Below are 22531 nucleotides of genomic sequence, written 5' to 3' on the forward strand. Positions count from 1 at the left end.
AAACTAACGACTTGTTGATCAAAATATTTAATCCTTGATTGATTTATCACTTGCTGTTTGCTTTTGCTATATAAACAACTTTGAAATTAAAGTAACAGCGTCCTCTCTCTTATTATATTGTGCAAAAGGTTTCTTCAAATGAATTCGTAGCCTCTCCTCGTTGATGTGAAAAGCTACAGGTTGTGTGTGACTGAGCCAGGCTGCATAAGGAAACTTACAACTGAAAACATTTCCAGCAACCACAACAACAATTACATATAAGAAGGAAGCTGCTATAACTCATTGTGACTCCTTGGTATCTGTAATATTCTGGTCTGTACAGGTGCCCTTGCGTGTGAAGCAGGGTGGACATGAGGATTAAAAGCAGTGAATTAGCTGGATGAATTCCTTTGCCTCGGCCTAAGTTAGGAAACCTGTATTAGCAAACCACAGGCTAACAAAATAACCACTTTGATGTGCGAGGGCGACCTGGTCTCTTGTACTGGAGATTACAGTGTAACAAACAAGACATTCCACCCCAGTCGAACAGATGGGTTAAAATACCTTATATACCTTATACCTCTGTGGTGTATGTTTTGATCTCCACTACTGGCTTTTGGTTTGCTTTTCCCATTATTATTCTCTGTTATTACAATAAATTTCACAAAAAAGACAACTCTTTCATCTGCCTTTATTATTATTATTCAATTTCCAGGACACATATCACTTTGCCCTGAGGGTCACTCAAACACACACTCTCCTCACTCAGGGTGCACCACATGAAACAAGAATACATTATAAACACACATTAACAAAAGGCTAAATTAATTTCACCAAAGTTATAACATTTCTTAAATCCTAACTTTAATTATAACACTATAAACACAAGAACGGTTACTGTACCCATAAGCCATAGCGGCTCAGGGGAGGAATAACCCCCCTTGGCTGCTACAATATGCTAAAACTATTAAGCATTTAGAGAAAGCTTTTCAGCTATGTCCTCTTTCAGCTATGAAATGCTGTGGCTCAACAGCTTTAATTTTTGACTTTGGTGTGGGGGACCCATGTTTGATTCCCGCATTTAATCTGCTTAAGATATAACATGCATGATGATGCTGATGCTTTACTATCAATCAAAAATAAATGAGACATAACATTTGCCTCTGAAAGGCAAACCACCAAGGCCAGAGACGACGCCTGGTATGGCGCAGCCGGGGCCCCACCCTGGAGCCAGGCCCGGGGTTGGGGTTCATATGCGAGCGCCTGGTGGCCGGGCACAGCCCGAAAGAGCGACGTGGGGCCGTCCTCAAGTGGACCCACCATCCGCAGGAGGAACCGTAGGGGGCCGGTGCAGAGTGGATTGGGCAGCAGTCAAAAGCGGGAGCCTAGGCGACCCACCCAATCCCTGGATAACCAATCTGGCTATTGGGACATGGAATGTCACTTCACTGGGGGGAAAGGAGCCTGAGCTTGTGCAGGAGGTCACCTCCACACACAGCCTGGGCTCTGGAACCCAACTCCTTGAGAGGGGCTGGACCCTTTTCTACTCTGGAGTTGCCTGCGGTGAGAGGCCGCGGGCTGGTGTGGGCTTGCTCATAGCTCCCCAGCTTAGTCGCCATGTGTTGGAGTTTTCTCCGGTGGACGAGAGGGTCGCTTCCCTGCGCCTTCGGGTGGGGGATAGGTCACTCACCGTCATTTGTGCTTACGGGCCAAATGGCAGTGTGGAGTACCCGGCCTTCTTGGGGTCCCTGGAGGGAGTGTTGGAAAGCGCTCCAACTGGGGACCCCATCGTTCTTCTGGGAGATTTCAATGCCCACGTAGGTAACAAAAGTCATACCTGGAGAGGCGTGATTGGGAGGAACGGCCTCCCTGATCTGAACCCGAATGGTGTTATGTTATTGGACTTCTGTGCTAGGCACAGTTTGGCCATAACAAACACCATGTTCGAATATAAGGGTGTCCATCGGTGCACATGGCACCAGGACACCCTAGGCCGGAGGTCGATGATAGACTTTCTAGTCGTTTCACCTGACCTTCGGCCATATGTTTTGGACACTCGGGTGAAGAGAGGGGCTGAGCTGTCAACTGATCACCACCTTGTGGTGAGTAGGAGCCGCTGGCAGAGAAGGAGGCTGGAACGACTTGGCAGGCCCAAACGTATTGTGAGGGTCTGTTGGGAACGCCTGGCTGAACCCTCTGTCAGACGTACCTTTAACTCACACCTCCGGGAGAGCTTCGACCAGATTCCGAGGGAGGTGGGAGACATAGAGTCCGAGTGGACCATGTTCTCCGTCTCCATCGTCAACGCGGCCGTTCGGAGCTGTGGACGCAGGGACTCCGGTGCCTGTCGTGGTGGTAATCCCCGAAACCGGTGGTAGACGCCGGAGGTAAGGGACGCCATCAAGCTGAAGAAGGAGTCCTACCAGGTATGGTTGACCTGTAGGACTCCTGAGGCAGCTGATGGGTACCGGCAGGCCAAGCGTGCTGCAGCCCGTGCCGTTGCGGAGGCAAAAACTCGGGCTTGGGAGGAGTTCGGGGAGGCCATAGAGGAGGACTATCGCTCGGCCTCAAAGAGATTCTGGCAAACTGTTCGGCGCTTCAGGAGGGGGAAGCAGTTCTTTACCAACTCTGTTTTCAGTGGAGGTGGGGAGCTGTTGACCTCAACTGGGGATGTTATCGGACGGTGGAAGGAGTACTTTGAGGATCTCCTCAACCCCTCCGACATGCCTTCTGCTGAGGAAGCAGAGGCAGGGGACTCAGAGGTGGACTCGCCCATCACCCAGGCTGAGGTCACCGAGGTAGTTAGTAAGCTCCTCGGTGGCAGAGCAGCGGGGGTGGATGAGATCCGTCCTGAGTACCTCAAGTCTCTGGATGTTGTGGGGCTGTCTTGGGTGACACGCCTCTGCGACATCGCGTGGAGGAGGGGGACAGTTCCTCTGGACTGGACAACCGGGGTGGTTGTCCCTCTTTACAAAAAGGGGGACAGGAGAGTGTGTTCCAACTATAGGGGATCACACTTCTCACCTCCCTGGGAAAGTCTATGCCAGGGTACTGGAGAGGAGAATTTGGCCGATAGTCGAACCTCGGATACAGGAGGAACAATGTGGTTTTCGGCCTGGTCGTGGAACGCTGGACCAGCTTTATACCCTCAGCAGGGTGCTTGAGGGTTTGTGGGAGTTTGCCCAACCAGTCTACATGTGCTTTGTGGATCTGGAGAAGGCATTCGACCGCGTCCCTCGTGACATCCTGTGGGGGGTGCTCCGGGAGTATGGAGTCCAGGGCCCTTTGCTAAGGCCTGTTCGGTCTCTGTACAACCGGAGCAGGAGCTTGGTTCGCATTGCCAGCAATAAGTCAGACCTGTTCCCGGTGCATGTTGGACTTCGGCAGGGCTGCCCTTTGTCACCAGTTCTGTTCATTATTTTTATGGACAGAATTTCTAGGTGCAGCCAGGGGCCGGAGGGGGTCTGGTTTGGGGACCACAGGATAGCATCTCTGCTTTTTGCAGATGATGTTGTCCTGTTGGCTTCATCAGGCCAGGGCCTCCAGCGTGCACTGGTGCGGTTTGCAGCTGAGTGTGAAGCGGCTGGGATGAGAATCAGTTCCTCCAAATCTGAGGCCATGGTTCTCGACCGGAAAAAGGTGGTTTGCTCTCTCCAGGTTGGAGAAGAGTTCCTGCCCCAAGTGGAGGAGTTTAAGTATCTTGGGGTCTTGTTCACGAGTGAGGGAAGGAAGGAGCGTGAGTTTGACAGACGGATCGGTGCGGCGGCTGCAGTAATGCGGTCGGTGTATCGGTCCGTCGTGGTGAAGAGGGAGCTGAGCCGAAAGGCAAAGCTCTCAATTTACCGGTCAATCTACGTTCCTACCCTCACCTATGGTCATGAGCTTTGGGTCATGACCGAAAGGGCAAGGTCACGGATACAAGCGGCTGAAATGAGCTTCCTCCACAGGGTGGCTGGGCGCTCCCTTAGAGATAAGGTGAGGAGCTCTGTCACCCGGGAGGAGCTCGGAGTAGAGTCGCTGCTCCTCCACATCGAGAGGAGCCAGTTGAGGTGGCTCGGGCATCTAGTTCAGATGCCCCCTGGACGCCTCCCTGGGGAGGTGTTCCGGGCATGTCCCACCGGTAGGAGGCCCCGAGGAAGACCCAGGACTCGCTGGAGAGACTACGTCTCTCGGCTGGGTCCCACCGGAAGAGCTGGAAGAAGTGTCCGGGGAGAGGTAAGTCTGGAACTCTCTGCTTAGACTGCTGCCCCCGCGACCCGGCCCCGGATAAGGGGATGAAAATGGATGGATGGACATAACATTTGTGTAGAATAATATCAATTGAGGTAATGAATGTGCATCCAATTAGCTAACTCTGTAGCTAACACTTGCCATCTCCAGAGTATTTCAACTTAACTAACTTCCAAATTACCATCTTTCAGATAAACATCTGCACATTTATAATTACATCTTACAGTACGGAAGCTACAAGAGTTACCTAAGCTGTCTAAATGACACTCCAGTCTCATGGCATTCCAAAAACGAAATAAGCTAACTGTAGCCAAATAAAACAAACAACCGCCAATATAAAAATTCGTGCCTAGCTTAGCTAATTAGCTAACTCCACATGGAGCACACCAATAACTGCAAGCATCCTCTGCACATTTTAAATTACATCTCACATTAAGGAAGCTACAAAGTCACCCAAGCTATCTAAATTACCCTTCAGTCTCAGGCCAAACAAGGCCTCACCTAGTTTATCCAGCTAATTTTCTTACTCTAGCCAACTCCACATGGCGAGCTTCATGTTTGGTTGAATTTCAAAATGGCAAACACAATCACTAATACAATAATATATATTAGGGATTTTTGACTAGGTTTACAATGTTAGCCAACATAAATTTTGTAGTCAGACCTGTAGTCTGTCAGGCATGTTTAGCTCCATTAATTAATGCTAATACATCAGGTCCCACTGCACATATGTACCTCACCTTTACCTCTGGCTCTAACTATAAAGTCACTAAAAGAAATGACAGTCGCACGATACAGTTACTTTGACATGCTGCTTTTGTTGAAAATGTGAAAAAAATTACTTTGTACCTGTTCGGACACAGCGTATTTTAACTACGCAAATTAACAACAACAGTGAGCTGTGGTTTTCTCCATCTGTTGTTGAAAGAACTCTGATTGTGTCAATGCAGGTTTACGTTGCCTTACAGTGGTAGCAGTCCAAATTGACAAGCGTTTTCACTGTAGTACCATTGCGTCGCCATGGCGCAACAGTTGTGTCGCTGACCAAATATTTTTAATCCTGCAGCTGGCTGAAGAAAATCAGGACGCTAGTCTCATTTTAACCACCAGGTGGGGCAATGTTGTTTAGAAGCCTCCAATGCACTACAGCGTAACTCAGGTCTGGCTCGTTTCTATCTTTAACATACATATATTACACCAAACCTATTTTACTATCTACTATCAACTATCTGTTGTGTGCTCAAATGTGGGGAGTATGAAGCACAACAACTCACTCCTCCAGTGGTTACATTGGGTGACTAGTGTCTTCAATAGTTGCCATGAGTTGCCATGAGTTCGATCCCTTGTAAGTGCTCTTACTATGCAATTTTTTTTCTGAACCACATAGTTGATTTCTTAGTTATTTTCTGTTCACTACAAAGGTATAAGTGCTCTGTCTAGTTTAAGACAGATCTGAGCCACAGCAGCAAAACATTCTTGTTTTTATTCTCCTCCGCTTTTTTGTGTCCTTAGATAGCAGGCATCTCTTAAGAACATGTACATACCCACCACCACTCTAACGTATGATATAATATATTGGCTTCACATATTTTGTGATTATGGTTCGTGGTACTAATACTAATAATACTAATTAGTAACTAATAAATTCAGCGCACATGGCCTCTTAATGACGTAGAGCACAGTCCATATGCAACTACAGCCACTTATTTAGGTTTTAAAACGCCATAAGTTGCAGATCCACTCGTTATTGCTGCAACATGTATATTCTTATGTTTACTCTGGGTCGGCTCGAAACTGTAGCAGTTTAAATCAGTGGTGGCACCGCTGACATCGGAACTTGCTGTGGTGGATATAGTTTTACGTGCTCATACATAGATTTCACTCCTATTTAGAGCACCTCACTTCATTGTTTTAAATGAATGGGGGAGCTTTCCCCCCATTCCTTTAAAACATACCTACTGCACACCTAACCTGACTGTTGAAAGCTTTAGAGATGCCTGCCTGATTCCTTGCCGCAGCAGAAAAACCTCGGTTGGATTCTTCTCAGTCAAAGAATCATGTAAAACGGACTACAGTTGAACTAACGTGAAGCTAGATAAGTAAGATAGCTTACCGAGCAACATGTTTTTGCTTCATAGGACGTTTGTTATAGAAAAATGTTGTTGGTCAATTACCTTACATGTAGCCATGTGAGGTAATTGACCAACAATATCACTAGAAGCTTTGTGAGGTTTAATATCTGTAAGGATAAATAACCTTTATTTTCATATACTTTTCTGTGTGTTCTTTGTATTTTGCTGTTGTTCCCAATCCTGATCCATGGGCTTGCAGTTTTGTCTTATGTTTATTTTGTCTTATTGCTTTTTATTTTTTTTTTCTTGTGATTACAATCAGTAGACTGCATGTCTAATTACATTAGTTGAATAAAATGTATACTGCTATACTAACAATTTTCTTTTTTAGGATGTAACGTAAAGTAGAAACATGCACAAATCTATGGTAGCTTGTTGGCTGGAGCAAGTTCTTTTCTACAGCTATTAGTCACAAAGAGGTGAAACTGGGACTACTTTTATCTTTTTATTTCCGCTACTGTGCGGAACCTGCAGCATTAACATCTGCACACGCGGTCCCACTCTGCGTACTGCTTAGACGCAAACCATAATCAAATTAATTAACATATTTATATGGAGGCGTGTCATGAAGAGTCTCCTACTGAATCAACTGTGCTCAATTCTACGTTGATTGGTAAGTATGAAGGAAACATACGTAGATTCATACTTAGTAGCGATTGCTACAACTGTATTTACGCAGTTTTCTGGATTTTAACTTTCGCCATGTTTAGTAGGAGATCTACGCAAGTCTTTGTACATGAGACCCCAGGTCTTAAGGCATAAGTAAAATTTACCAATATTGAAGTCTTTTGCATGTCCTTCACCAAAACACATTGTGGTGTAATTGAATTCATTGAATTGAATTTATTGAATACATTGAACTCATATATTTATAAATATTGTAGTTGAATTGTGATCCACCATTCAAGAAACATGGTGTATCTGGTGGATCCAGCTGCTTCAACACCAGAGTTGCAGGATTCTGAAGATGCAACAAAAACATCCAGTAAATAATGTTTTATTTTGTTCATCCATCCATTTTCCATCCCATATGCGGGGTCGCAGGGTGCTGGAGCCCATCCCATCTGGCTATGGGCAGGAGGCAGAGTACACTCTGGAAAGGTCGCCAGCCCATCGCAGGGCAACACAGAGACAAACAACCATTTACACATGCACTCACACCTATGGGCAACGAAGAGAGGCCAATCAACCTAAAGTGGGAAGTAGTTGTAAATATACTGTATGCCGGTACACTATTAAGTGATCTATTTGTGAGATTTCTCTGATTTAAAAACAAAACAAAAAACTCTTTGTCATTTGCATTCTAATTACCACATTAAGCTTGCTTAGGGAGCTGTTGAAAGCGTTTCATGGAAAACCTGACTGGGTGGACCTACTGTAAAGTGGAAAGCTGGATATAGGAGCCACCCCGTTCAACAGGATGGACAAAGCTGTGGTGTGATTCTCATCAAACTAATTTTATACTCTCTATAGCATTTGTATAACAACATAACTGAGATAATTCTGCCACTAAAATATAGTATAGCATTTGGTAGGGTCATCCTCTAACCACAAGGTTGGTGGTTCAAGCCCTCTCCTTTGTCGATATGCCGAAGTGTCCTTGGGCAAAACCCCAAGTTGCCCCTGCTGTTGCGAGCAAGCGTTGGTACATGGCACTGCAGCTGCTGGCTTCAGTGCGTGAGAGTAAATGGGTGAATGAGAAGTATTGTAAAGTGCTTTGGATCGTGGAATGGTGTTTAAATACGCTTTATAAGTATATAAGACCATTTACCAAAAATAATAAAATAAAATAAAATTCAAGCAAATATATAGCTTAGTAATGATAGGGGGCAGGGTTTCTCTAACAATATTGATGGATTTCAGGTGATCTCCTGGCTTTCTATGCCATTTTTCACCTTGTTATCTTCATGTGTTCAATACTTATTCCCTGTATAATTTTACTTTATTTATTATTACTCAACTTATATAATTAAATGATCTGATTTCTTTATGCGAATTCATTACTTGGCTTGATAGCTACATCTGGTGCAAATTTTGTATCAATAGCCCACTTAGAAATCCCCTTACTGATAAGAATGCTGATGTGTCAAATACTTATTTACCCCGCTGTATATGTAAAGATTAGTTGATTTGATTTAATATGGACGAGTTGATTATGGGTAGAACTTTTTTAATCTGGTTAGGATTGGGTCTAAAAGACAGGTGGACGACTTGGATGAGTTCATTATTGAAGTTAATTCCATATAAGTTATGGGGGAAACGCTCTCGAAGTAAGACAGAGGACTAGGTAAATTTATTAAAGTTGTTGGATTTAGACAGTGATTTCTGTCATTTGGGGGAAGTCACTGATGTTTTCTCCAATGGTGATTTTTCAGTAAAGTAGTTCATAAAGTCATTGCTGCTGAGATTTAAGGGGATAGTAGGCTCAACTCAGTTATGACTCTTGGTCAGCTTGGCTACAGTGCTGAAAAGAAACCTGGGGTTGTTTTTGTTTTCCCTTAATTTAGGGAAGAATAATGTGTTTTTCAAGCAGCACGAAGTGCTTTATTATATATTATTAGCCTGTCCTTCCATGCTATGCAGTTTACATTTATTTTATTGAAAATAACTGCCTTTTTTAGTTGACAGGTCCTGTGCTTTAGGCAGCAGATCCCTGAGTTATACGATGGGGCTAACATCTAAATCACTGAGTTCTTCTTCAGAGAAGCCACTGTGTCTAAAATTGTATGTAAGGAATTCAATTCAATTTTATTTATATAGCGCCAAATCACAACAAAGTTATTTCAAGGCACTTTACAAAGTAAGGTTTAAAACCTCACACAACTAAACCCAACAAATCCCACATACAGCAAGCATTTAATTTGACAGCAACAGTGGAGAGGAAAAACTCCCCCTCTAACGAGGAAGAAACCTCCAGCAGAACCAGACTGGATGTGGGCGGCCATCTGCCTCGACGGGTTGGGGTGAGAAGATAGAGGAAGCTGCAGCATCATCTACAAGACAGTTACATGTAATCTGTTCATAAGGATTAAGGTGACTATTCTCCCATGTGTAGCTAAATGACAATGAGGCAAAAGATGATGGAATCATCTGCTTGAATCTGGCAACAGCGTTGTCAGATACACATCTTTCTTTCCAGCTGATGCAAAGTCAATTATGGTAAATTCAAAAGTTAATAAGAACTAGTCAGATAAAAGAAGGTTTGGGGAAAGAACTATTAAATTATCAATTTCAACCCCATATGTCAGGACAAGATCGAGGGTATGATTAAAAAGATGAGTGGGTCAAGCCCCATCATGAATGTCAATGCATTGCCATACACACCACAATATATTCCATCACCTGCAAGACAGCCAGAGCCAAAACCCGTGGCACTCTACCTAGCACAAAGAGATTTGGTAAATTCAGGTCTGTACCAGTATGATGATAAGCCTGAACATTATCGTGCCTGGTATTCTTCATTCTTTAGTACAGTCAATGGTCTCCAACTCACATCTGCACAGCAACTGGACCTCATGACTAAGTGGCTAGGAAAAGACTCTAGTGAACTAGTAAAAGGCAATCGCTCAGTCCATGTTAATAACCCTGCATTAGCCTTAAGTAAAGCATGGGAGAGGCTGTAAGAGTCCTATGCAGCTCCAGAAATTGATTAGAGAGATTTCCAAAGATTACTGCTAAAGACAACATAAAATTAAGGAAATTGAAGGCGCTAAAGAAGATGGCTACCTCACAGGTCTGTCATACTTGGACACTCCACAGGGTATTGCACCAACTGTGGAAAAACTTCCATTTTGGTCTTCAGGAGAGGTGGGTGTCTACTGGTTTCCTTTACAAGGAAGAGAACTGTGGTCGTTTTTGCACCCTTTGAGCACTTTTGTAAGTTTGTGTGCCACACTCAGGGAAGAGAACTTACCTCTGAGCAGTCTGACTGGGACACACCACTGCCTGCAGATAAGCTGAGTCAGTGCGAATCTTGGAGAAGAAGATTCACTTCAAGATCTAAAACACCTTCATGTCCCACGTATGTACACTGCAACTTTATCTAGTGAAACAACATACAAAGAACTGTGTGTCTTCTCGGACGCGTCTGTCAAAGCCATCGGTGCAGTAGCATACCTGAGAACAGTTCAAGAACATGGCCGGGCCAAGGTGGGATTTGTCATGGGCAAGGCGAAGCTGGCACGCAATTTATCCCGACTGTCCCAAGATGAGAGCTGTGTGCAGCTGTGATGTCACACTGTTTGTGTTACGAAAGTGTTTACGTGTGTGTGTGTGTGTAATAATTGTTAAAATGTTTCTGTTGTGTTATGAAAGCGCTAATTTGATAATCTCGTGACATGTGACGCTACTTCCTGTTTCGCGGGAAATCTCGCATGATATTTCCTGTTACCATTTTGAAATGCGGAAGAACCTAGGCACATGCGGATGCTATGTGAATCTATCGCCATCTGATGAGAAACACCCTAGACACAATGCCGTAAGTTTATGTAATTGTTGGTTTGGGTTATAAAGTAACATTTATTTAAAAATGGTGTTAAAAACGAGCGGACATATGTTTATTTGATTGATTTGTAGTTTTGTATAAGTTTCGGTGCTATCAAGTTCAAACTCTCCCTGCACTTATAAGTATACTACCACACTACGCTATAATATGCCCTACAACAAACATATATCTCTTATATGTCTGATTTACCGCTACGGGTGAACCATGTGTTTGTTAACCTTGAATCTCCAATACAAGAGATCAGGTCAGCGTCACGCATTAAAGTGGTTCATTTGTTTGCCTCTGTGAGGTATACCAATACAGGTCTTCAACTTACGCTGAAAAGATCGCATTCAGCTATTCACTGCTCGTAATCCCTATTCCCACCCTGCTTCACACTCAATTAGCACCTGTACAACCCTGAGATTACAGACACTAATGCGTTTGAGCAGATTCCTTCTAAATTGTAACACTTGTTGTGGTTGCCGAAATAATTTTTGTTGATAGGTATACTTTTAGTATTTTGTTAATTTCTGGGTCTAGATCAAACTAACAAGAGCCTTGTGAGCCTGACTCAGACACACATGATCTGGAACTTTTATATCAACAAGGGGAGACAGTATAGGCTTATTTACAAACAAAAACATATTTGGATAAAATTAAGGCAAGGCAAGTAATATATTGTAATATATTAAATAATATTATAAATATATAATATTATATACAGTATTATATATAAATTTATAATATTGTAATACTACTAAAAAAAACACAATTCAATCATTCGAAAAATATCAACTCTTACCTAATCTACTCACAACCTATTTGTCTCTGGAAAATTTGAGGCTAGCTGGAGAATTGAAGATGTGTAGAAGATGGTTTGGTGAGAGTCTCTTTCCAAAGCAGTCTACACTCTGAAGTAGAGGTTCTCCTTGATGCTTCATCCTGCCTAATGCAGAGGCTTAACCACTCAGCAGTGGAGGTGCCTTTTTCAGGCAGAATGTCCTCCAAAGACCTCTTTCTTTCCCTTGTTTCCCAATTTTCATGCAGACTGTCGCTCAACTACAATCTCTCACCCAACCAGTTAAACCACTTTGTTTATCAGTATTACCCAACATCTTGTTCAGACATAATCTAAGCTTTGTCTCACTTTGACAAAAAGTTCAGGTTGTTAGCAATTAACTTCCGTGCTTGATGTTATTATCTATTTTTGATCCCTTGCATTCTTTAAAACGTGATACAGCAAGATATTAATGTACTTGATCTGTTGAACCACAAGTCAAATTAAGTTAATTAATTGAAAGAATACTTTTCCACACTGTTCACACTAGTGAAGTTTTTCTCTAGTGTGAATATGTTGGTGTTTCTGCAAGGCACTGCGATCAGGAAACTTTATTCCACAATGTTCACATAAGTAAGGTTTTTCTTCAGTGTGAACCCGTTTGTGGCTCACTGAGGTAAGCGAATGCCTTTCTGCATTGTTTACATGAGTATGGTTTCTCTCCCGTGTGAACACGTTGGTGCTTCAGTAAGCTATGACAGTAGGAGAACTCTTTTCTGCACTGTTCACATGAGTAAGGTTTTTCTCCAGTATGAACCTTATGGTGGCTCAGTAACCCACTGAGGTGACAAAATGCTTTTCCACATTGCTCACATATGTGAGGCTTCTCTCTAGTGTTAACACAACAGTGGAGAGTGGTGGATAACCCATGGAAAGTTTTTCCACATTCAGTGCAAGTGTACGGTCTTTCTCCTGTATGAATTCGCTGGTGGGACTTTAGGATACTTCTTGCAGTAAAGGTTTTGCCACACTGGTCACAGCTGTATAGTTTCTCTCCAGACTGACTCTTCAGATGCATCTTCGCCTCTGATAGTCTGGTGAAGGCTTGGTTACATTCCTTACAGAGATACAGACTTGAAGCTCGTCTTCCTCTTTGTTTCTAAAATGACAGATAAAGAAAAGGAGAAAATTAAAGTTGTGGTCTCTGCAACATTACTACACTAAGACACTAACTACAACAGTGGTACATGGACAGAAGAAGTACTCTAGAAGGAAACAGAGGAGCTCAGTGTATAAATTAAGTCCCCCACAAGTCTATGTCTATTGCAGCCTAACTAAGAGATGGTTCCAGTGACTAACAATCATTGCTAGTGACCTGAACCATCTTTAGCTATAAGCTTTATCAAAAAGGAATGTTTTAGGCCTGATCTTAAAAGTGGAGAGTGTGTCAGCTTCTCAAATCTACAGGGAGCAGGTTCCACAGGAGAGGAGAATTGTAGCTAAAAGCTCTGCCCCCCTTTCTACATTTAAAGACCCTAGGAACCACAAGTAGCCCAGCACTGTGAGAATGTGTTCTGCTGGGAGCATAAGGAACTATGAGGTCTTTAAGATTAGAAGGAGCTTTATAATTAAATGCTTTGTAGGTGAGTAGGAGATTTTTAAATTCTATCCTACATTTTACAGGCAGCCAATGCAGAGAAGCTAATGTAGGAGAAATGTGATCTCTCTTTCTGTCCTGTCAGAATTCTGGCTGCAGCATTTTGAATAAACTGTAGGCTTTTTAAAGAGCTGTTAGGACATCCTATGAGTAAGCAGTTACAATAGTCCAGCCTAGAGGTAACAAATGCATAAATCAGTTTCTCTGCATCGCTCTGAGAGAGGATGCTTATGATTCTAGCTACAGTATTTTTATTTCTAAAGGTGAAAGTAGGCAGTTCTGAAATTTGTTTAATGTATGATGTAAAAGAGACATCCTGGTCAAAGATGACACCAAAGTTCCTTACAGTATAATCTGAATGCTATGCCATCCAGGGTGCCTATCTGACTCAATAGTGTCTGCTCCTGAAATTCTTGTAGTTGGGCCTAAAAATCAGTTTCATCTGAATTTAGTTGAAAGAAGTTTTGGGACATCCAGGATTTGATGTCTTTTAAACCACTTTGAATTTTGACTAGTTGATCTGTTTCATTTGGTTCCAAAGACATATATAACTGAGTAGCATCTGCATAACAATAAAAATTAATAGAATTGGACCAAGCACAGAACTAGTGATGTGTCATTCGTTAACGATTCGTTCAATATGAACGAATCTTTTATATGACTCTGGAAGGATGAGTCCTCTCAGTGAACGACTCGTTCAGTTCCATGCAGTACCTTCCCTCGCCAAATGGCAGCAGCTGCTTAAGCTCAGTCAGCATGACAGGAAATAGAAATGACTCGTTCAGGACTCACTCAACTGAGCGTCCTTACTCAATGAGTCATTCTTTTGTCACGTGACAGTCGAGCCGCACAGGTTCTGTAGCAAGCAGCAAGCGCTCCAGTTCATTCTTGATCCGCTCCTACGAATCCTTACAAAACATGCGTTCTATTGTCACGTGACAGCTGTGGCTCATCTATTGTGCTATGTGGACTGATAGACAAGGAAATAAACGTGATTTCTGACATTTATTTATTTGTCACCTGACAGCCAACATACATGTCTTTGTTAGTGGGCAAACATACAAAGTCAGCAGGGACTGAAATAACATTTACCTAACTGTATATCAGTGTCTCTGTAACTCTCTAATTACTGTACCAAATAAATCACCAGTGCCTGAAAATAATAAGATATATTTGCTGACATTATCCAGGGCAAGAGACGTGCTTGGTGAGCCGTGGAATTAATATCTACAGGACATTTACAGGACAGAGCTCACAAATATTTAGGTGACTGTCTGCTGCTAGAACCTTGGGTCAGAACCAAAAAGGCTGAAGCTGCCATTGCCTCCTATGAAAAACAAATGAAACCAACTTCCTGATCACCCTGTAAACTGAAGACTCCACTGTTTTGATGTAGTACATAGTTTCCAGCTGCTGCAGACAGAGCAACTTTAAGTTGAAAAAACTGAGAGTGTCTAAACAAATGAAAGCTGTTCTTTAACCATTTGGAGTATATGTAAATGGTATATAGCACAGCACAGTAAAGAAAGTACAGCAACAGATGAAACATACGGCAACAAATTAAATCAAATTAGGCTGAGTTGGCACAATACAACACTGTACAGGTGATAAGAATGGAATAATGGGTAGGGTTATTGTATAAGTATAATATAAATATTGTACATTTTGCACAAATATTGCACAGAGTAGATTTCTACATAACCTGTGATGGTTATCAGTTGTGGTGTGGGAGTTAACAGTGCTGATTATTATACAGTCTGATAACAGCAGGTAGGAAAGATCTAAGATATCGCTCCTTCACACAGCGAGGGTGGATAAGTCTACTACTAAAGCTGCTCTCCAGAGTAGACAGTGAGCGTCCTGGTCCAGGATGGATGTGAGTTTAGCCAGGATCCTTCTCTCACCCACCTCCTGCAGAGTGCAGCCCAGGACAGAACTGGACTTTTTGATGACCCTGCCCAGTATCTTCCTGTCCCTCACTGTGATGCTGCTGCCCCAGTAGACCACATCGTACAGGATGGTTGATGCCACCACAGAGTCATGGAAGGTCTTCAGGAGTGGTCCTCTCACTCCAAAAGGCCGCAGTCTCCTTGGGAGGTAGAGTCTGCTCTGACCCTTCCTGTACATTGCATCTGTGTTATGAAAAAAACATTCTGTAGTTGTCACCACAGCTGTCGCATAAACTATACAGCTAAATGATATATAGTTATACAGTGTAAAACACAGAAAGGAATAATTTTCCACCTCACCTGGGGTTTTCCCTTATAAATGCATTCAAATATCTCTCAGGTGCATAGTGGAAAGGACTAAAAGACAAAATGAATCCAAATAATGAAGCCAAATGCATTTGAAGAAATAAATAAAATAGCATTAAAAAAATTCTTTACTTTTTATGATTTTTCATTTGTCTACCACACCCCAAATTTCCAATTTGTCCTAACTCTGATGTGCTTCAACCTACAGACACCATTGAGAGCTGAAATGATGATGAACGTGGTTATGTCTGTTATTACCCCGTCCTGTGTTTTTAGGCTGTGCCTAAATCAACTTGTGATTTGGGGTTATGTCATTGTTCTATCAAATTCTAACATGGTTAGTTGTAATGGCAACGCTGATGGTGTTATGTTGCAAGCTTACTTGCTAATTAGTCACATATCTACAGTAACTGCTGCTTATCTGGTCAGTTACCTATAGCTTGTGTACTGTAGCCATTATATTTGTAGGACCAACACAATTTACAGTAAATGTAACATTGTCTTTTTCTATACTGTAGAGAGGCACATCCCAGTTACCCACATGCAAGGAGGTTGTCAAACAGAGAAATCACTGCAGACTGTTGGTAAACAGGCATCTGCTGCCCAGCTCAGGAGTGAAGGTATGTACATTTGTATGTAGGTATGTACCAACAGTAAGACAGGCAATAGAAGATTTTAATTGGTATAGACGGTTTAGATTTTATGTTTGAATTGTAACAACTATGTTTATCTGATGTTTTAGCACAGGAAGGCCTGTCCTCTTGTTTGGTTTAATTTTTTGTCTGGTATTGTGTATTGTTACATTAGAGAAGGTTTTGTCCTACATAATACTGAACATTTCACTAATCTACAACTCTGATTGCAGTACATTTGTTTTGATGAGGTGATGGTGAGGACAGCCACAGCTTCCATCTGGTAGAGGACTGATTCTGCTCAAAGTCTTCCAAATAGTGATGAGAACAAGGTTTACCACATCTCCCTGGTCATCTGTCTACAACTATACCTGTCCTGCTGCAGAAACAAGTCTCCAACATAACCAAGATTACCCCCTACCCCATATCCATCAAGCATCATCAAGACCCTGCAAAAGCTTCTGTCCTCAAACCCCCAGACTTCTTAATTAACTCAGTAACCTATACATTGCACATTGGAGTGTGAAGGTAACAGTTTTTTCCAGCTTTGTAGTGATGCATTTTTTGGTTGACAATAAAGTTGGCTTTAACTATTACATATTTCTCTGAACTCTGTTTTTATGAGGGGGAAAACACTTTTATTCAGGAAATCATAGTATTGAAATTGCATGTTTTTTTCTTTCTAATATGGTAAGCTATAAAAGGTGAACCAGCCAACAGAAAAAAGCATGTGTAAATATAAATTAAAAATTCAATTATTTAAAAAATTCTTATTGAGTATTGCACACACAAAAAACACATTTCTACTCGAATGGTAAAGGAGTTATTCCAGAGGTGGTCTACATTCAACATACAGTGAGTGTTTTATCCATCAGGAAACTGCCTTGATCTAAAACCCATGCATGAAGAAATGGCAACTCAGATTCTTTCAGCACCAGCTCACTAGCCTCTGTAGACTAGACTGTAACCACTTTAGATACAGAGACATATTAAGGTCAGGTTTATAAAGAATGATCAATAAACATTACTGAAAAACAAGTAAAAGCAGTAAAAATACGAAAATGAAATTATGTCAGAGCAGCAGAACAAGCAAGACAAAAACAGTGTAAATTGTATTTATATTATTTCAGCTATGCTTTAAAACTTTTATTTATATGTATAATGTAAGCTAAAGTAGTGTTTTCTATTTTAAAGAGTTTTCCAGGTAAGTCGTGTTGTGAATATTCAAGCTGCACAGGCCATTTAGCATACGCATTAGCAACCGCTAGTCGCTTTGCAAATTACATATATCAATTAAATTGAAGTAAATGCGACATTAACAATGAGACACATCTTGCATCAGCCGAAATGTGGTGACTTCAACAGCCTCCTCTTCAGCTTTATGGTCAGATTCGGTATCGTACTACGCTACCGAACCAGCTGGCCATTGTCCTGTGGGTCTTCTTCTGTGGAGGATTGCGTTGGATTGCATTCTCAATGTCGCACTGCTGCCACCTATTGTATCTTAACTGTGTGGTGGCTCGTATCCATGAAGCCCATTTTTTAGAAAAAAACAACAACAAAAAAGGTATGCGCTTCCGCACAGAGGTGTAGCGAGCAGCTTTGCTTGCGACACGCCCAGAAAACAGATCTTTTAATGATGGGGAGTGAAAACCACACATTGACAGGGGCAGTGTGGACGATCTAAAGGGTTTTATGGAATGAAAATTTACAGAGACCTTACTAACACATTGGAGTCCAATATTCATTAGAGTGAAAAGCTGTAAGATAAGGGAGCTTTAAGTGCAGCTGTGTTAAAAGTTACTTTGTGCCTCAGAGGCCAGAAGGGGCCCAGGAGTCCAGGCTACCAGGAGTGGAGTTTACATGTTCTCCCGTGTCTTCATGTTTTTTTTACCACAGTCGTTGGCTGGAGCTGCTGCAGATCTTCACGTTGGAACAAAACTCTATGCTTGCTTTCCTTGCTTTCCAGCGAGCTACAGTTTTTATTCTTTATTTGTTGATTTTTGTAAATAACCATAATTAAAATTCTAAATAATTTGTTTTTTTGTCACGAGGGAACAAAGATGGAGTCAGACCGCATATAATTCCTTGGTTGTCCTGTGCAAACTTGGCCATTAAAGCTGATTCTGATTTATATTTATTATTATTGTTATTATTATTATTATTATTATTTATAAGTCTTCTTCTTTATTCTTATTACTCAAACACTGGATTTTGTGTTTCTTGAAGTCAAAACGGAAATATAGTTTAAAAAATGATAAAGGGATTTACAATAAGCAAAACATGAATTTATTAAAGGAGTCATATCATGCTTTTCATTCTAAAAAATATTTGACTTTAATGTCTCAGTAAGGTCTCTGTAAATTTTCATCCCATAAAACCCTTTAGATCGTCCACACTGCCCCTGTCAATATGTGGTTCTCACTCCCCATCAGCAAACGCTGTGTTTTCTGGGCGTGTCGCAAGCGAAGCTGCTCACCACACCTCTGTGCGGAAGCGCATACCTTTTTTGTTGTTGTTTTTTTTTTAAATTGGCTCCATGGATACGAGCCACCGCACGGTTAGGATACAATAGGTGGCAGTAGTGCGACATTGAGAATGCAATCCACCACAGAAGAAGACGACCCACTACAGAACTGCACGACATTAGTCAGCTGGTTCATAGCGTAGTAGAACCATACATCTACGATCCCGAATCTGACCCTGAAGCTGAAGAGGAGGCTGTTGAAGTCACCACATTTCGGCTGATGCAAGATGTGTCTCATTGGTAATGTCGCATTTACTTCAATTTAATTGATTTATGTAATTTGCAAAGCGACTAGCGGTTGCTAATGCGAATGCTAAATGGCGTGTGCAGCTTCAATATTCACAACACGACTTACCTGGAAAACTCTCACTAATAGAAAACACTACTTTAGCTCACATTATACAAATAAATAAGTTTGAGAGCATAGCTGAAATAATATAAATACATTTTACATTTACACATTTCACTGTTTTTGTCTTACTTGTGCTGCTGCTCTGACAATTTTATTTAAAAAATGTGCATTAATATTTAGAGCAATCACTGCATGACCTACCTGGGAACAAAAAGCATTGGTTCAAATTATATATTGACCTAACGTATTTTTACTGCTTTTAATTATGTTTTTTGTCATTCATGATAAATTTGACAGTAATATGTCTCTGTATCTAAAGTTGTTACAGGTATCTAGTCTACAGAGGCTAGTGAGCTGGTGCTGAGGATTCCTGGGGTGAAGAATCTGAGTTGCCATCTCTTCATGCTTGGGTTGTAGATGAAGGCAGTTTCCTGATGGATAAAACACTAAAACACTCATAGTATGATTGATGTAGACCACCTGTAGAATAACTCCTTTACCGTTTGAGTAAAAATTTGTTTTTTGTGAGTGCAACACTCATTAAGAATTTTTTAAACTTTATTTATATATAATTTATATGCGTTTTATTTATGGCCGCTTCAACTTTATAGCTTACCATATTAGAAAGAGAAAAACATGTAATTTCAATACTATGATTTCCTAAATAAAAGTGTTTTACCTTCAGAAACAGAGTTCAGTGAAATACATAATAGTTAAAGCCAACTTTATTGTAAACCAAAAAAATACACCACTACGCCAAAGCTAGAACAAACTGTTACCTTCACACTCCAATGTGCAATGTATAGGTTACTGAGTTAATTAAGAAGTCTGGGGGTTTGAGGACGAAGGAGAAGCTTTTGCAGGGCCTTGCAGACGAAATGCATGAAAGTAGGGTAAACAGGGAGATGTGGTGATCCTTGTTCTCATCACTATTTGGAAGACTGAGCGGAAGCAGTCCTCTACCAGATGGAAGCTGTGGCTGTCCTCACCATCACCTCATCAAAACAAAAGGTAGTGCAATCAGAATTGTAGATTAGTGAAATGTTAATTATTATGTAGGTCAAAAACCTTCTCTAATGTAAGAACACACAATACCAGACAAAAAATTAAACCAAACAAGAGGACAGGCCTGTCTGTGCTAAAACAACAGATAAACAGTTGTTACAATTCAAATATAAAATCTAAACAGTATATACCAATTAAAATCTCTATTACCTATCTTACTGTTGGTACATACAAACTTACATACCTTTACTCCTGAGCTGGGCAGCAGATGTCTGTGTACCAACAGTCTGCAGTGATTTCTCTGTTTGACAGCCTCCTTGCATGTGGGCAACTGGGATTTGCCCTCCTACAGTATAGAAAAGACTGTTACATTTACTGTAAATTGTATTGGTCCTACAAATATAATGGCTATGGTACAAGCTATCGGTAACTGACCAGATAAGCAGCAGGTATTGTAGAGATGTGACTAATTAGCAACTAAGCTTGAAACACAACACAGTAATCATTCCAACTAATCATGTTAGAATTTGATAGAACAATGACATAACCCCCAAATCACAAGTTGATTTAGGCTGTGATACAGGACGGGGTAATAACAAACACAACCGCGTTCATCTGCAGGTTCTTTTTGTAGCGATGACCAGCTGTAGCTCTAAAGTGCAAAGGCCTAAAGGCATGCTAACGGCTAACGCAACACAAACAGGAGCGGCAGCACGTCAACAGGACAAAAGCTCGATCCACCGCTTCCTGCCTGTCGCCGATCGAAGGCCCATCGCTATTAGCTGTTCCCCACACAGGTGTGTGGTTGCACCAACTCAGAGTAGCACATTTGAAAGGGACAAAGGCTCAGTTGACTCACTGTAGCCGTTAGCGACGCTAGCGATTAGCTTGTCTCACATGTGGGTTACTGCATTTTAAACAGACCCAACTAACATATTTAGATATCACAAGTATCAAGCACAAACTTACTACAGCGAGCTAGATCCACCGCTTCCTGTCTGTCGCTGCTGGAAGGGCGATAACGATCAGCTGTTCTCCGCAGGTGTATGTGATTACAGAAAAAGGACAGACGCTAGACCCACCGCTCCCTGCCTGTAGCCGCTCGATGCCGATAGTCATTAGCTTTTCTCCACACAGGTGTGTGGCTGCACGAGCCCACATGAGCACATTTGAAGGGGACAAAGGCTCGACTTGCTGTAGCCGTTAGCATAGCTAGCTAGTAACTTGCCCCACACATAGGTTACTACATTTAAAACGGACAAACTAACATTTTAAAAACATTATAAATATCAAGCATGTACTTACTTCAGTGAGTGGATGACGGACTTTAGGAATAGGTCCTTTTTTTCCAACAGGAGCCGTGAAACAAATCCAGCATTGTACGCACCCTCGTTTGAAATGCACATACGTATAAATGCTGAGGCAGTGTTTCTGGCACCGGTCCGTTAAAAATAAAAGTGACCCACAAATCCTCACTTGTTGTTCCCTGGTAAAATGAATAGACTTTGGTGTTGGTTAGAACACCCAAGAACCGAACTATTTCTATGGGAGGACTTGGGCGCTGCCGTGCTGGTCTGTTCACGGTGAGTGAGAGGGGGGAAATGGCGGAAGTCCAGTTTTGGTTCGGGATCATTGTGGGGGTGGTGGTTCAGGATTTGCAAGGAGAACTTTCAACCAGTGTGACGAGAACTGGGGAACGGCCTCAGAGTAGGTCGTGGCTGTTTTCATTGGATAAGAAAATTTACGTTTTCAAAATGTGAAAAAAGCAGGAAATGCATTTCTACCGTGCTCAGTGTGTGTATATGTGACCCATAGAGTCATAGGAACGCTCCAAAATGTCTAAAAAGTGGATTTTGCATGATATGGGCCCTTTAAATGTTTTTATTTTTATTATTGATATTTTTATCTAATTAATCCATCATTAATCCATCATGTGAAAAAGCTAATTGCTACTGTGTAAAAATAAAAGAATCGACAGATTAATCGTTAGTTATTGTACCTATTGGTACAACAAAACTACATTTACTAGCATTAATCTTCTTTACTGTGCCATTTGCTTTTTTGTCAGTCAGCTATATATTTGTAAAATGACAATAAAATGGTTTTCCTCCGGTTGCTGCATAGAACATCGACGTATTTATCCATATCTATTATATTCTATTTTTGTTTTTATTTGTTTGTGTTGGTATAAACCGCTTTTAGGGGTGAATGAGCACTGACCTGTTGATCTGTGGGACCAGCACGGCCGGGATCCTGCCGCTGCTCCTCCTCAGCGGACCGGTGCTGCTCGGTTAAACTCGGGTCCTGCTGCTCCTCCTTTATTGGGTTAGTGGACAGGTACTGCTCGGTTAAACTCGGGTCCTGCTTGGTTAAAGTCGGGTCCTGCTACTTCTTGTCGCTCTTGTTCTGGTCTTGATAGACGTCCACGTCCTCTTCTTTCAGTTTGAGTTTGTACTGATCCATTTCGGTCCTTGTCGCTAAAATGCAGCAGCCCTCTG

At 41.7% G+C, this 22531-nt stretch overlaps 1 protein-coding gene across 3 annotated transcripts in view; it reads right to left on the bottom strand.

The window, feature by feature from the left end:
• LOC114861876 (zinc finger protein 239-like) overlaps positions 1-21936 on the bottom strand; it is a 54487-nt gene extending 32551 nt beyond the window's left edge. Inside the window, exons 1-7 of one of the 3 annotated variants that reach the window (XR_008695745.1) lie at positions 21339-21936; positions 20278-20379; positions 15951-20023; positions 15512-15568; positions 15171-15394; positions 10458-12764; positions 12-9334 (exon numbers count right to left, since the gene is read on the bottom strand). The gene's annotated coding sequence lies outside the window, so the exon portion shown is untranslated. Of the gene's footprint in view, positions 1-11; positions 9335-10457; positions 12765-15170; positions 15395-15511; positions 15569-15950; positions 20024-20277; positions 20380-21002; positions 21142-21338 lie in introns of those variants that run through there. The other 2 variants (XR_008695746.1, XR_008695747.1) reach the window with 2 other exon arrangements.
• Positions 21937-22531: the final 595 nt, after the last annotated feature.

Source organism: Betta splendens, chromosome 9, assembly GCF_900634795.4.
Source record: "Betta splendens chromosome 9, fBetSpl5.4, whole genome shotgun sequence".
NCBI classification, from domain to species: Eukaryota; Metazoa; Chordata; class Actinopteri; order Anabantiformes; family Osphronemidae; genus Betta; species Betta splendens.